This window comes from Callionymus lyra, chromosome 8 (assembly GCF_982586985.1).
Source record: "Callionymus lyra chromosome 8, fCalLyr1.hap1.1, whole genome shotgun sequence".
Lineage (NCBI taxonomy): Eukaryota > Metazoa > Chordata > Actinopteri > Syngnathiformes > Callionymidae > Callionymus > Callionymus lyra.
In genome coordinates, this window is record NC_141825.1 from 15,176,521 (window position 1) to 15,188,830 (window position 12,310).

Consider the following 12,310-nt stretch of genomic DNA (forward strand, 5'->3'; position numbering starts at 1 on the left):
CACAGTGTCTTCATTTTGAAAGACCACTAGATGGCGCACTCTCTGATCAAATAATTGAAAAAAAACCTGCCAACATTTTCAAACCTGCCTTCTAGTGGTCTTTTAAAAATGGAGACACTGTATCGTGAAACCTCATCAGCTGTTTCATGAAGCCTCAAACCACAGTTTATAGCGAGGACCCTCAGGGACTTTTTCCTTTAACAGACAGCTCTTGGCTGTAGGTGAGAGAACATCAAGCTGTATCCTTCCCTCAGAAGGATTTCATGACGCACTTAGAAGGAATAACAACCGCACTGTAAGACTTGGATCGCATTCAATAGAGGCCCCTGAAGACCTTTTACTATATTGTTAAATGTCTCTCAGTCTCCCTCGTCACTGGCTTGTTGTCGTGGAACCCTCATTGAAAACAGCTGATTATTTTTGCCGAGCTGTTGCTTCTGGAGTGAAGGCACTTCCATTGACCACTTGGAGATGCCTCCTAATTTTGATCCTGACCACCTCTGTGCTTGGTTTTTAAGATCAGATGTATCTCAGGGTTATCTTGTGTGACCCACACGAGGCTACAGGATTCCCACAATACCAGCTCTCTACATTGAACACAAATCTGCGGCCAATAGCCAAAGGAGGAACAAAAAAACAAAACAAGTTTTTGTAGCCTCTTGAAAACAAAAAAAACTTTGCATTAGAAGATCAAGATTCAGATTTATAAATTATTTTAAATGGAAAACAACATAGTACAGACCAAAGATTTAACATTAAACATTTTTCATCATGAAATGAAGCCGTTCTATTACAACAAATTTTCCTATTTTATTGTGTTTTTTACAAAAAACTGTTTCTCTTGAAGATTTGTGTGCAGAAATTTGATCAATATCGGCTTCAACTGACCTCAAGAAAAGAAAATTTGACTTTTTTTCACATTGCGACAATAAAAAGATAACAATAAATAAAATGAAATGATTGTATATTGTTGTAGTATTAGCAGGTGTTGGTTTAAGCTTTGGCTCAGAGACGTTAAACTGTATAACACAATAGGAATGATTTGGATCTTTATAAACATTTTTAAACATTTTAGTTGACTTAATCAGTTTCTGTAAGAATAAATTGATTTAAGTGGAACCTTGCACAGTTTCTTAAGGCCTTCTGAGCAATGACTCCCAAACTAAAGTGTTCAAACTAAATATATTTGTCATATTTTTTACTTTTTCTGCGTGGTTATCTAGTCCACAGCCAACAAAGACAGCTCTATAGCCACGTAAACATTTCTCTTTCCGAGCCCTTCATTCATCTTTCATTCTGGATGTGTTCTATTTTCGACATTACGTCTCATTCTGAACTGCTTTTATCACCAGATCCTCTCCTCCCTTCCTGTCTGCGACCTCATTATGCCGCAGTGTTGCTGTTGTATCGTCTCTCATCTCAACTCTACGACTATAAGACTACAAATGCATATTTAAAAAATGTCTCCGTTGTTGGTTTGGTTATTGACTTTAAACATTTGTGTCCCTTCCCACAGGTGTTCGGTAACACCTGCCCTCGCGGAGACATCTTGGCGTTGTCTTTTCTTTGAAAGTGAAACCAAACGATCTCTTGAGAACCTCTATTATTCTGATAATGACTGTTTTCATTCCTGTTTTATAACACCAAGATGGAATGAGAGCATACCCCGATGGAATTTGTCATTCAATATTGAGGACTCGGCGGCGCAGCATACACAACTAATGAAGCAAACTTCGGAAATGAGGTTAAAGGGGGTATATATATGTGGGGCAGACGTATTCGTCGTACTCTTGTTCATGATCACAGTGTGGTTTTTTTTTGGAGAAGCTCGAGTAGATTAGCAGGATCTAATGACTCTTGACTCCCTTTTTGCACCTGTTCTTTAAAACAGACTTTCATTCCTTGTGACACACACTCGGCCTGTTGTTCTGGTATAATTACAAGCTGTCATGTGCCAGACAACTGGAAGCTCTTTTTTGAACGTTTGACTCCAGCTGACGTGTCAATCCGTCACTTTGTCGACAACTGTACCAGCAGCAGATCTTAAGCTTTTCTTTTTTTTTGGTTTCAGTTAAGCTGCAACTTCAGATTAATAGCTTCTGAAAGAGGTTAATGCACAAAGTCCAAGGGACACAGCGTCCATTTACACACTGATTTAAAAGGTTTTTTTCTACACATTCATCACTTCACGTTAATCTAATCAGTTGGAAAATCCACCTCAGGAACTTGGCCAAGAATTCAGAGGTTTTAACCCAACCCTCCTGCGTTGCCACTTTCCTCTTGTCTTGATTTGTGTTGCACTTTCCGCATTTGATGTTTTCCATTAGCGGGATTCTAGCTGCGTTGGTCCGATGTACCACCACCTCCCTCGCATTCCCCTCTGATATATTAACCACAGCAGCTCTGCAGCCGTTTACCACATTGAAATTCTGTCCACTACCATGTGTCTCCAGGATTCCTCTCGTACCTGAGGTTTTTCTATTTTTTTAATTCAGCTTTGAGCCGCTAAGCTAATACATCTGCAGTGTGACATTTTTAAAGCGCCAACACCCCTCCTCCCCGTCCTATCTTTGAACGTCGCTGTTTTAGGAAGCCTGCTTGTGTTAACAGCTAGAGTTGATTGAGTGCTGATGTCTGGTGTTTGTTTGACTAAGCCGTGTCCAAATGTCGGGAGGTGTCCCTTTCATGCCGTCTGGACATAGAAAATATTTTCACTCACATTTATGACGCAACAGAATCCTCGGTCAGATGGCGATCTGCACCCCCCCGGGACGGGCGAACCACTTTGTTGAAATTATTCAAATTGCGTGATATTTAAAGACGATATGTGACTTAATGTGTATCTAACGTGGTCGCCTAGCACAGACGAACAGTCATCAGTCTGTGGTCTCCAACGGCAACAATAGACGCACTCAGCTGCAGGGCTACCATATCCTGCTGCCGTTTATTCAGGTGGTCTTCATATGACTGGTGTTGACCTGCTTTTGGATTACAAGGGAAGACTACATGGCTATTGCCAACATGCCTGACGGAGGTTGAGTACCAAGTATAGCTGCTCAAACTTTTAAAAAAAATACCCCAAATACATTTGTTTTAAACTCATTGTTAATAGATGTCGGCTCAGATGTAAGGGAAAGAAACTTTGATGACTCATTGTTGTATTACGCAAAGTGTACGGGAGGTTGTGTCTGTTGGCGAAGTAGCTCAACTGGACTCAAGGTTCAAACAAAGGTGGCAGAGAGGCACATGGTCCAAAAAGAAAAAAAATCAGAATGTCCTGGAAAATCATGATGCCAAAATACTTAATAAGGAGACTAGGAATAGTCAGGGTTTACCAGGCGGAACTGTAAGACGAGCTGACACAGGTCTAATGAAAACCAGTGTATATGAAGGGCTGGCTGATTGCAGACTGCCGGCTGCTGCGGATTTTGGCAGGACCTTCCTCGTCAACTGCCGTCAAACAAGAGGAAACAACAGAAATTCATACAACAAAAAATAATGGAAATTATTCTAGATCCATCACACAATAGGTCACGCGATCAAAATGATCCATATTTTTCAATATTTAATAAGTACTTTTGCCAGGATCAACCAGAACAGTGTATAATCGGTAGACTAAACACAACATTGACTTATGTGAAGTGGTTAATTGGATTTAAATCCGAACAAAAGGACTCAATGACAAGAATGTAACATTTAACCATCTAAGCAAAATACAATGAAGAGTTTTTCTCTTAAGGCAGCATTTAACTTTTTCTCATGAGGTTTTTTTTTAAGGGATAAAACACATTTTGGTTTAATTCCATACCAAGTTCCATTTTTCCTACATGAGAACACGAGATGTGATGATGTAACAAAGGCATAATTGTGAAGAAGACACTGCCAAAGCAACACAAATAGTCTCCTCTTAATTGACACATAAATAGATAACTGATGCCATTTTTACAGAGAAAGTTCAAGTTCTTTGTGAGGAACAACATGTTTCAAGCCTTTTATTTAACTTTAATGCCCCAATTTTAAATACTTTTTTTGTGGAAAGGGTTGGTCGGTATAAAGATTTGTGTGGAATTTGAATTGCTCTAAGAAATGTGGTTAATCATTGATTCAAAATTGTCTGTGGGTAAGTAGGTAGTATTTATCTGTCCATCTTAGAGTTCACCAACCTGGACTTGTGACCTGTCCAGGTTGTCCCTCGCTTATTACCCCGTGTAGCTGGGATTACTTCCAGCTTCGACATCCTACAACAGAAATGAGCATTTATTAATAGGAAATGGATTTAAGAGAATTAACATTTCTGACTTCCATGTTGGACATTACATCCAGTGATTTATTAGGATTTGGCTTGTGCACGTTTACCGCTTACTATAGCTCTTGGAAGGTTAATTCAATCTAGACAGAAAGAAGACCAGATTCACCTCCAAACAAGTAAAGATTTACAGGTGCTAACACAATTCTTGTTCTTGTTTAGCATTTGTTGAGTTATAAAGTGATTAAGTTCAGTTAAAAGGCTAGTGTTGTTTCATTTTTAATCACAGTTATAATAAGTAGTATATGATAAGTAGTTAATTATTCAAGTAACATTTCATTCCCAAACTTGTCCAAGTCCTACTATACCAGCTAAAACTGCTGGATAGTGCTGTTGATAGCTGGCAGTAAAACTGAATAATACAAGTTCAGGAGTGAAAGTTTGTTTTTGTTAATATGTAAAATAAACTAATGTCATTCATTTTTTTTACTTTACTTTACTTTTTTTTATACTGTTATTACACAGTCGAAAACTCAGTCGATAATACTGAATAACCTTTTTTTCTCCAATCGTTCTACCCTCCTACATTTCAAATGAACACATCATTTTTTTAGATTAGTACCTCCATTATTGTTGATGAAGTCAGTGGTCCAGCTCCTGGTGTGTTGAGTGTGATACCACACAAGCTAAAGTTGTCACAGTCACTAACATGGGCTGGAAAGAGTCGAGGCAGAGACAAGAAGCCAGATGTCAGATTGATCGCCCCCCACCCCACCCCCTCGGCTGTAAACACCTTCACACATATGCATTTCTGCTTTTGCACTGTAATGAACCACACCACCTCTAGCAAGTCTGCACACGGGAGGAAAGGGGAATGTTTTCAATTCAGCGGCCGATTCCCAAAGGTGTCCTCCGACAGAAGGCTGCTGACCCCGCGGGTGAGGAGCAGACGTGCTTGAGTGCTGTGGCACATGAGATGATGTTCACATCATTCTCCCGTTGACAAAAATCGACGTGACGGCCCTTTCAATTTTGACGACTCAGCGAACTGTCGACGTGATGAGAAATCCAGTTTTGAGATTTCCAGTCACAGATGATGAAGAAGAGAAACGACTTATTCCTCCGAGGGATACGTGGAAGTGACCACCTGGCCTCCGGTGTATCCTCATCTCCATCATCATGGAAACCGTCATATTATCCGCAGGTGTGTGTTTTCGCATGCCAGCTGTGGCGTGTGTGTCTGTGTTTACGGGTGAATTATGTCGTCTGTGTGGAGCTCTAAACACACTGGTTGAGGATGCGGTCTTCATGATGATTCTCCTGGGCACCTCAAGTCTTCCTTCCAAGCCAAGTGACACACATTTATGTAGAACACTGAGTGATTGGGAAACCAGAAGTTGACTGTATCTGATTTCATTCTGTAACTTCACTTTTTTTTCTCTTCTTAAATACAGGACCTGGAAGAAGTAGTGAGCGGAGTAGACTAAATATTTCTCTTCAACACGTAGTTAAGGCAGTTAAATGCCCACTCAGAAGCGTTTAATCTGCAGTGGTGGCTTTTTTGATTTTTCCAAAAGTTTCCAAAAGGAAAAAGTGTTGTTGTCAAAAGGAAGTGAGAACGTTTATCAACCTGATCTGTCCTGGTTTATTGTTGCGACCGAACCACATATTTTTGTCATGTTTTTTAACTTTAAATTCATCAACCGTTTTTAAATTGATGGTTCGCCCAAAATTCAACTAAGGGTTGGGATTATTCTACGTATAATCCTATCCTTTTTGGAGTTTTGGGCCAAAATTTATGTCCATTTTAATATAGGGACTGGAGCTCATCGGTCTTCGTCTTTATCCTCACCCAAAAAGACACACTAATATATAATGCATTTTATGATATACCGGTATATAATTGTGTTTTTATTTATATGCCAATTGATGGTAATGTTGCGCATTTTATTCTTCTATTTTATTTAACTAATCACTTTTTATTGCATTTGTAATATTTTAATTTTATATTCTGTAATGCCACAGCAACAAATTTCTGTGTTGTGTTAACATCGCAACAAAGGTTTTTTCATTCTGATTCCGATTAAAAACAACTAAATACCTCCGTGGTCATTGTCTGTACCGTCGATTTTGTATGGCAGTCTTCACATTAGGAATTAGAAAACACATAAATAGGTCTGTATTTTAAACTTGTTTTTAGCAGACGCTTAGTCGCAAATGAAGGTGAGAAGAAAATGAGTGAATTTTGGGTGAACAATCACTTTAAATGTTTAACATCGTACTTACATCTGCAGAGGAGATTTTATAATCTTCCAAAAGGCTGTCCTCAAAGTAAACCTGAAAGATTTATCCAGAGACTGTAAAGGTATCTTCAAGAAATATGTATTAAAAGAATTTAATCAATACAGTTCTATCTATCTATTATAGCACAAGGAAGAGATGATGATATAGATTACCATCTGGCTCCAAGAATCTTTTGAAGGATACATGTTTTTTCCACAGCATTGTGGATAACCATAGAAGGTTTGTTCCTTGCTTTTAATAAATCGTGGAAGTGCGTTTTGAAATGCTACTTACACTTTGATCTCTTTGGTATTTCAAATGCTAAAAAAAAGGTATTACAAAAGTACATAGAGATATCACAATTTCAATATTTGGCGGCCTCTCAAGTCGTCTCCTTTTCTTGATTAATTATCAATTAATTATCAATGACCTGGACCACAATTTGAATAAGATAACCAAGTTAAATGGACATAAACATATTAAAAATGCTTGAAAAAAAAGATCAGAAAACATCTTTTCCCCCTAAAAAACCCTAAGAATGACTATAATTAGGGGGATTCCTATCATTACACTGTTAAATGTTTTTTTATCCTCATCATGAACGGTGATGTAACCATGAAAACCAAAATCAAGGATTCCATGGGCAGCCTTTGGTTTTATGCTCAAAGGCCTATTGTGATTCCTCTTCCCCTCAAAACCTCAAAGAACAACATGCGATTGGTAAGTAAGACTACATTAAACAGATGAAACATTTTAATCCTGACCAAATGCAGAAGCCACATTTCTGCAAGTCTGACTCAAAAACATGGGTGTTTCTCTTTGGAATACTTCACAATTCCAGCGTTGTTTCACAGAAGGGTGGTCCAAGGAACGTTCGGTTGTTTTATCACCCAAAACCTCTTTTTTTCCGATTGTTTTTTTGTTTTTTTTGCATTGAAATCCTCTTAAGAAAGTGCACATTGTGAGACCTCAGGACCAGATAACACATGTTCCAGATGTGTTTTCTTTTTCTGGTTTAAATGTCAGCAGGCCTGAGAAGACCATAACAGTTTCTTATGGCAGCTAATAATCTTTTTTATGTGTGTCTAATCCATCTCAGTCCTTACTCTTCATATCTTATCTACATAGAAATACCAGGGCTGTCATCCAGCAGTGAAAACATTGTCGTCTCTCACAATGAAAACGCTTGTTTGCTTCGATGAATGTCCTTAATATCGGCTCCACACCCGTGAAGGATGTTTTTGTAAACACAGAAATCAACACGTTCGTGTCAACCAGCCTACTTTTCCTGGAACTAAAAGCCACTAGTTGTCTCACCCACATATATTCACACTCTCTGTGACACACAAACAGTGGAAGTGGATCATGCTGTGGCTCACAACACTTTTCCTCTCCAACCACAAATTGGATAATAGCTTGATTATATATTTATTCATTTGGTTCCTTTATCTAGCTTCAGGAGGTTTTACGCTAATGTAGCTTTTTTGAAGAGGAAATCATGATGTTTGGAGATGCACGTCCATGTTTTTTAGTTCATATAAATCAATGTAGAATTAATAGAATTATGATTGTTAAAGCAACAATATGTAATAATTTGACGTAATAAATATATATTGATTGGTTACATTTTGAACTTTGATCATATTGTTAAATTTAAACGGCGTTCTTCACTACCTAACTTTGTTTGGACGACCCGGCGACAAGTCTATGATCACATGACTGAAGATTACTGATCATGATACAGTTTTATGTTGTTTAGAGGTCAGTAGGTGGCGCCATCAGTCTAAAAATGATGTGATGTTTCATTAGAACAGTTCAAAACAAGCAGAGACCACCATCTAGTGGACTCTGAAAATAATAACTTTTTGGACTCTAGGGGGAGCAAGAAATAATATTTTCATGTCATACATGATGCTAGTTAGAGAGAATAATTGAAGTCTTAAGGAGGGTAGTTGATTTGGTTTCCTTTACAGCAGTGGGTCAGAAACAGTGTTTCATCTGAAGTACTAAGATACTTTATGGAGTTACCAGTAGCGATGTGCTGACGATGCTTCATGAAGCAATGTCATGTTGCTGAGGTCAGCAGGTGGACCTATCAGTTTAAAAATGATGTGATGTTTCGTTAAAAAAAAGCGCATAGGCCGTCATCCAGTGTTCTCTAAAATAATGACAGTGCTTCATGAAGCTTCACCAGACCATCACTAGATTTACCAGTTTAAGAAAAAGATAAACTGACTCAAGAAATTCACATTCACGGAAATGGCAACAGAAAAACTAAGGTAAGTAAGTAAGTAAGTAATATTTATTTATATAGCGCTTTTCTAGACCAGGGTCACAAAGCGATTAAACGATCAAAACAATACTCAAAAAAGTATATACTTTAAAGATCAAGATAATACTGAGAACAACACAGGAGTTCCAGAAAATCAAGGAAAAGCCTGAACAAATAGAAACGTCTTAATATGTTTCTTAAAGGAGTCAGTAGACTCCATCAAGCGCAAAGAAAGAGGAAGATCGTTCCAAAGCTTAGGAGCAACAGCCTGAAAAGATTTCTCTCCTCTGGTCCTGAGCCGTGTGCGTGGAACCATAAGTAGATTCTGATCCACAGACCTCAGAGCCTGAGCTGGGGTGTAAGGCTGGATCACTGCAATAACAGTATTCCAACAAAAGGGGAAATCTTTTTTTATTTTTTATTATTATTATACGTTAAACATTGAAGACATTTGAGGGTAATTTTTTCTGCAGGAGGATAAGATGCAACACAACCCCATTTGCATATGGAACATTACACTCTTTGCTGAACAATAAGCTAAAAAAAACAATTTAACCACCTCATTTCAAATTGTATTTTTTTTTTTACCAATTTTAATTAAACAGTTGGTCTCCAATACGGTTGTTAATTGCAGCTTGAGGGAAACACTGCTGCATTAAAGGAGTGTCGGATTTTTTTTTAATAAGTTCTTGCGTGGCCAAGCCTCTAGCAATCTTCTTAAGCTCTTTTGGAAAAAATCAAATTTTCCTTTTTTTTTCCCCCACAAACATGTCGTGGACACCGCCAGGTTAGCTGAAACAGCTGTTCTCAGTCCATAGAATGGCCTTTATGTCCATCATCACCCATTTAAATCGGCCAGTATCTTATCAGCAGAAATGTTTTCCACAGTCATTATATGTTGGTAGGGCCAAGGTTGCCGAGATGCAATGATGTAGCAGAGGATCTGCAGAGGACCACTTTGAAATCTATTTAACTAGTCGTCATAAAATATAGATGACGCCCCTTTTTAAAATGCAATAATTGTATTTTACTTTTTTATACTTGCTTCAAACAAAATCCGTCTTCCATGCCTCTAAAGACCCAACGTTTGGCCACTACCATAATTACAGTGAAATATATTCTCCATCCGACACGTGCTGTAAACATGACCTGGTATGAACCCAAAAATGACAGAGTTAAGCCGCCCGATGCCTGATGAACCTCAGGATCTTCAGATAAACTTGCCCTAAGCTCCTCAATAAGTTACAGATTAAGAGTGTGGACGGGTACAGCCAAACATCGTGACGACAGGTCTCCCAGACGTATTTTTCAGTATCAATTGACCCCTTGTCTTTGTTGCGGTGACCTGCGCCCCAAGACAGGCAGGCCGAGGTCAAACCACTGTCTGAACCGATTCCCATCAGGACTTTTTCAAAAGCTTTCATCCTTTTACTGTCAGACATGACCTTAGATTAGGCCCATTGGTCTGTTTTATGAGTCAATCTGATGGGGGGGGGGGGTCGCACTAGCAAAAAAAGTTTACAAAAGTTTAAACTCTAAAAATAACTTCTTGTTTAGTTTACATTGGAGAAACTTGCTTAAGTCACAAGTCATTTTGTTGAACATAAACCAGAGCCTTAAACTGTAAATAAGGCCTAGTTCCTGTGTGTGTTCACAGGTCAAAAGGTTACAACCAACCTCCACAAGTCGGTGGTCAAACCATAAGTGTTGGTCCATGGCATGGTAATCAAGGCCAAAAGTGAATGGAGTTGTTTCCTAGAAATGGCAAGCAGGCCAACTGACAAATGTTAAACAAACAAACAGTTTCTGCTGGCAAAACAAATGGCCAATCTAAAATAATATTAGAGCAATAGTGAAAGTACAGATACAGCTGGGATATTTATTCAAATATTTTTGTATTACAGTAAAGTCATGGAACAATTCAGGAAATTCGCTCTCTGTATGCCAGTAGTCAATTTTACTTTGGAAATCCCAAAGTGGGAATAAGGATTTGGAGCTCAAAACAAGAGTTTTTTTTGGCTTTGATGCCATTTTCTTCGAAGTAGGTCCACGTTTTGATGTTGAATATACAGTATGTCTGTTGGCCTCTACAGGGGATTGTGGTTTGTCTTATGCAGTGTATCCTCCTCATGAATGGACGGATGGATGGATTGTTGGATGGATCACTTGCATATTCCCAGAGCTATGTTTGTCAATTACCTGAGCAAGTAGACGATGACACAATATTTCAGTTTGATAATCGTTTCTTGCGGATTTCACATATTCTACTGCACTTTTTCACTTCAGATTTGTGAACATTTTCAACAAGTTTGTAATGAATACAGTAGATCAAAAGCATTTCTGAAGTTATGAATCAAATGATGCGAAAGAAACAACCAGACTTTCTCAATTTCCTATGTTCCTGTAAATGTTTACGTGCACGCACGTTGACGACTTTGTAGTCTCAGATGCAATATCCTTTCATAACAAGCGCAGAACTTGTGCTTCCTGCCTCGGAAATGAGCTAAAGGTCCCGTCGTACCAGCAGTCTGAACCTTTAGTGCCGCACTGTCACTCTTGAGAGGGAAGCGATCCAACTCCCCGCCAACAATAATAACCCCCAGAGCAACTCTGAAGCTGATACGTCGTAGCAATTCAGCGTCCACGCGTCCAACCGCCGGGCAAAGGATCTGCCCCCGTGCGCCCCGGCGTCAGATGGCTAACGGCTCACGACTCCGACCCCACTCCGAAGCATTACGACGGAGTGGACCCCTGACCAGCATGCTGAATTAGGTTGGAAGAAAAATCCCTGTCAGGAACACTCCCCTCACATCCACACTGGCAGCAGCATCGACTGCAACATGGCCGTCGGCCAGAAGTATGATGGGAGACAGCTGGAGGTAGAGAATAGATGACTCACACAGGATATACATTTGCTAAAGTCTGACATATGAATGTTCTTTTCCCTCTGTCATCAGCTTGTCTTACGCAGGATAAAAGCTGGACATATTGGCTAAGAACGGGGGCGTCAGTGGTCCCCAACGTCCCAACTGTGTTTATGTAAGACAAACGATCCATTTATATCTGCTTTATTAGGTTTTAGTACATTACCCCGAAAAAAAACCATCACTCTAAATATATGTTGCTTGTTAAACCCAGACGCTTTTAAAAGAAGGGAAATATAATCTTTAAATGGCCTTTTTATACTTACTTACTCACTCATGATTCTGTCGGGTTCATGCAGCTAATGATTTATGTTTTTTTTTTTTACATTCCTCTTCAGTCAAATTGATGTGTTTATTTTTTAGCTAATCCAGTCAGTTCCAGCAGGGAAGGAGCAGTGATCTGCACCAGAACCCCTCTGTGCCCAGTGATGCATCACCAGCGCGGTCACGGGTTCTAAATAATGTCTCAGACTTTCAGACTTTTTTCCATCTCATACCCCTTATGGAAGGTGGGATGAAGCTATTTAAAGGCAGACAAGGATCTACAGCACACTACGAACTGGAAAAAGCATTAAATATTAACCC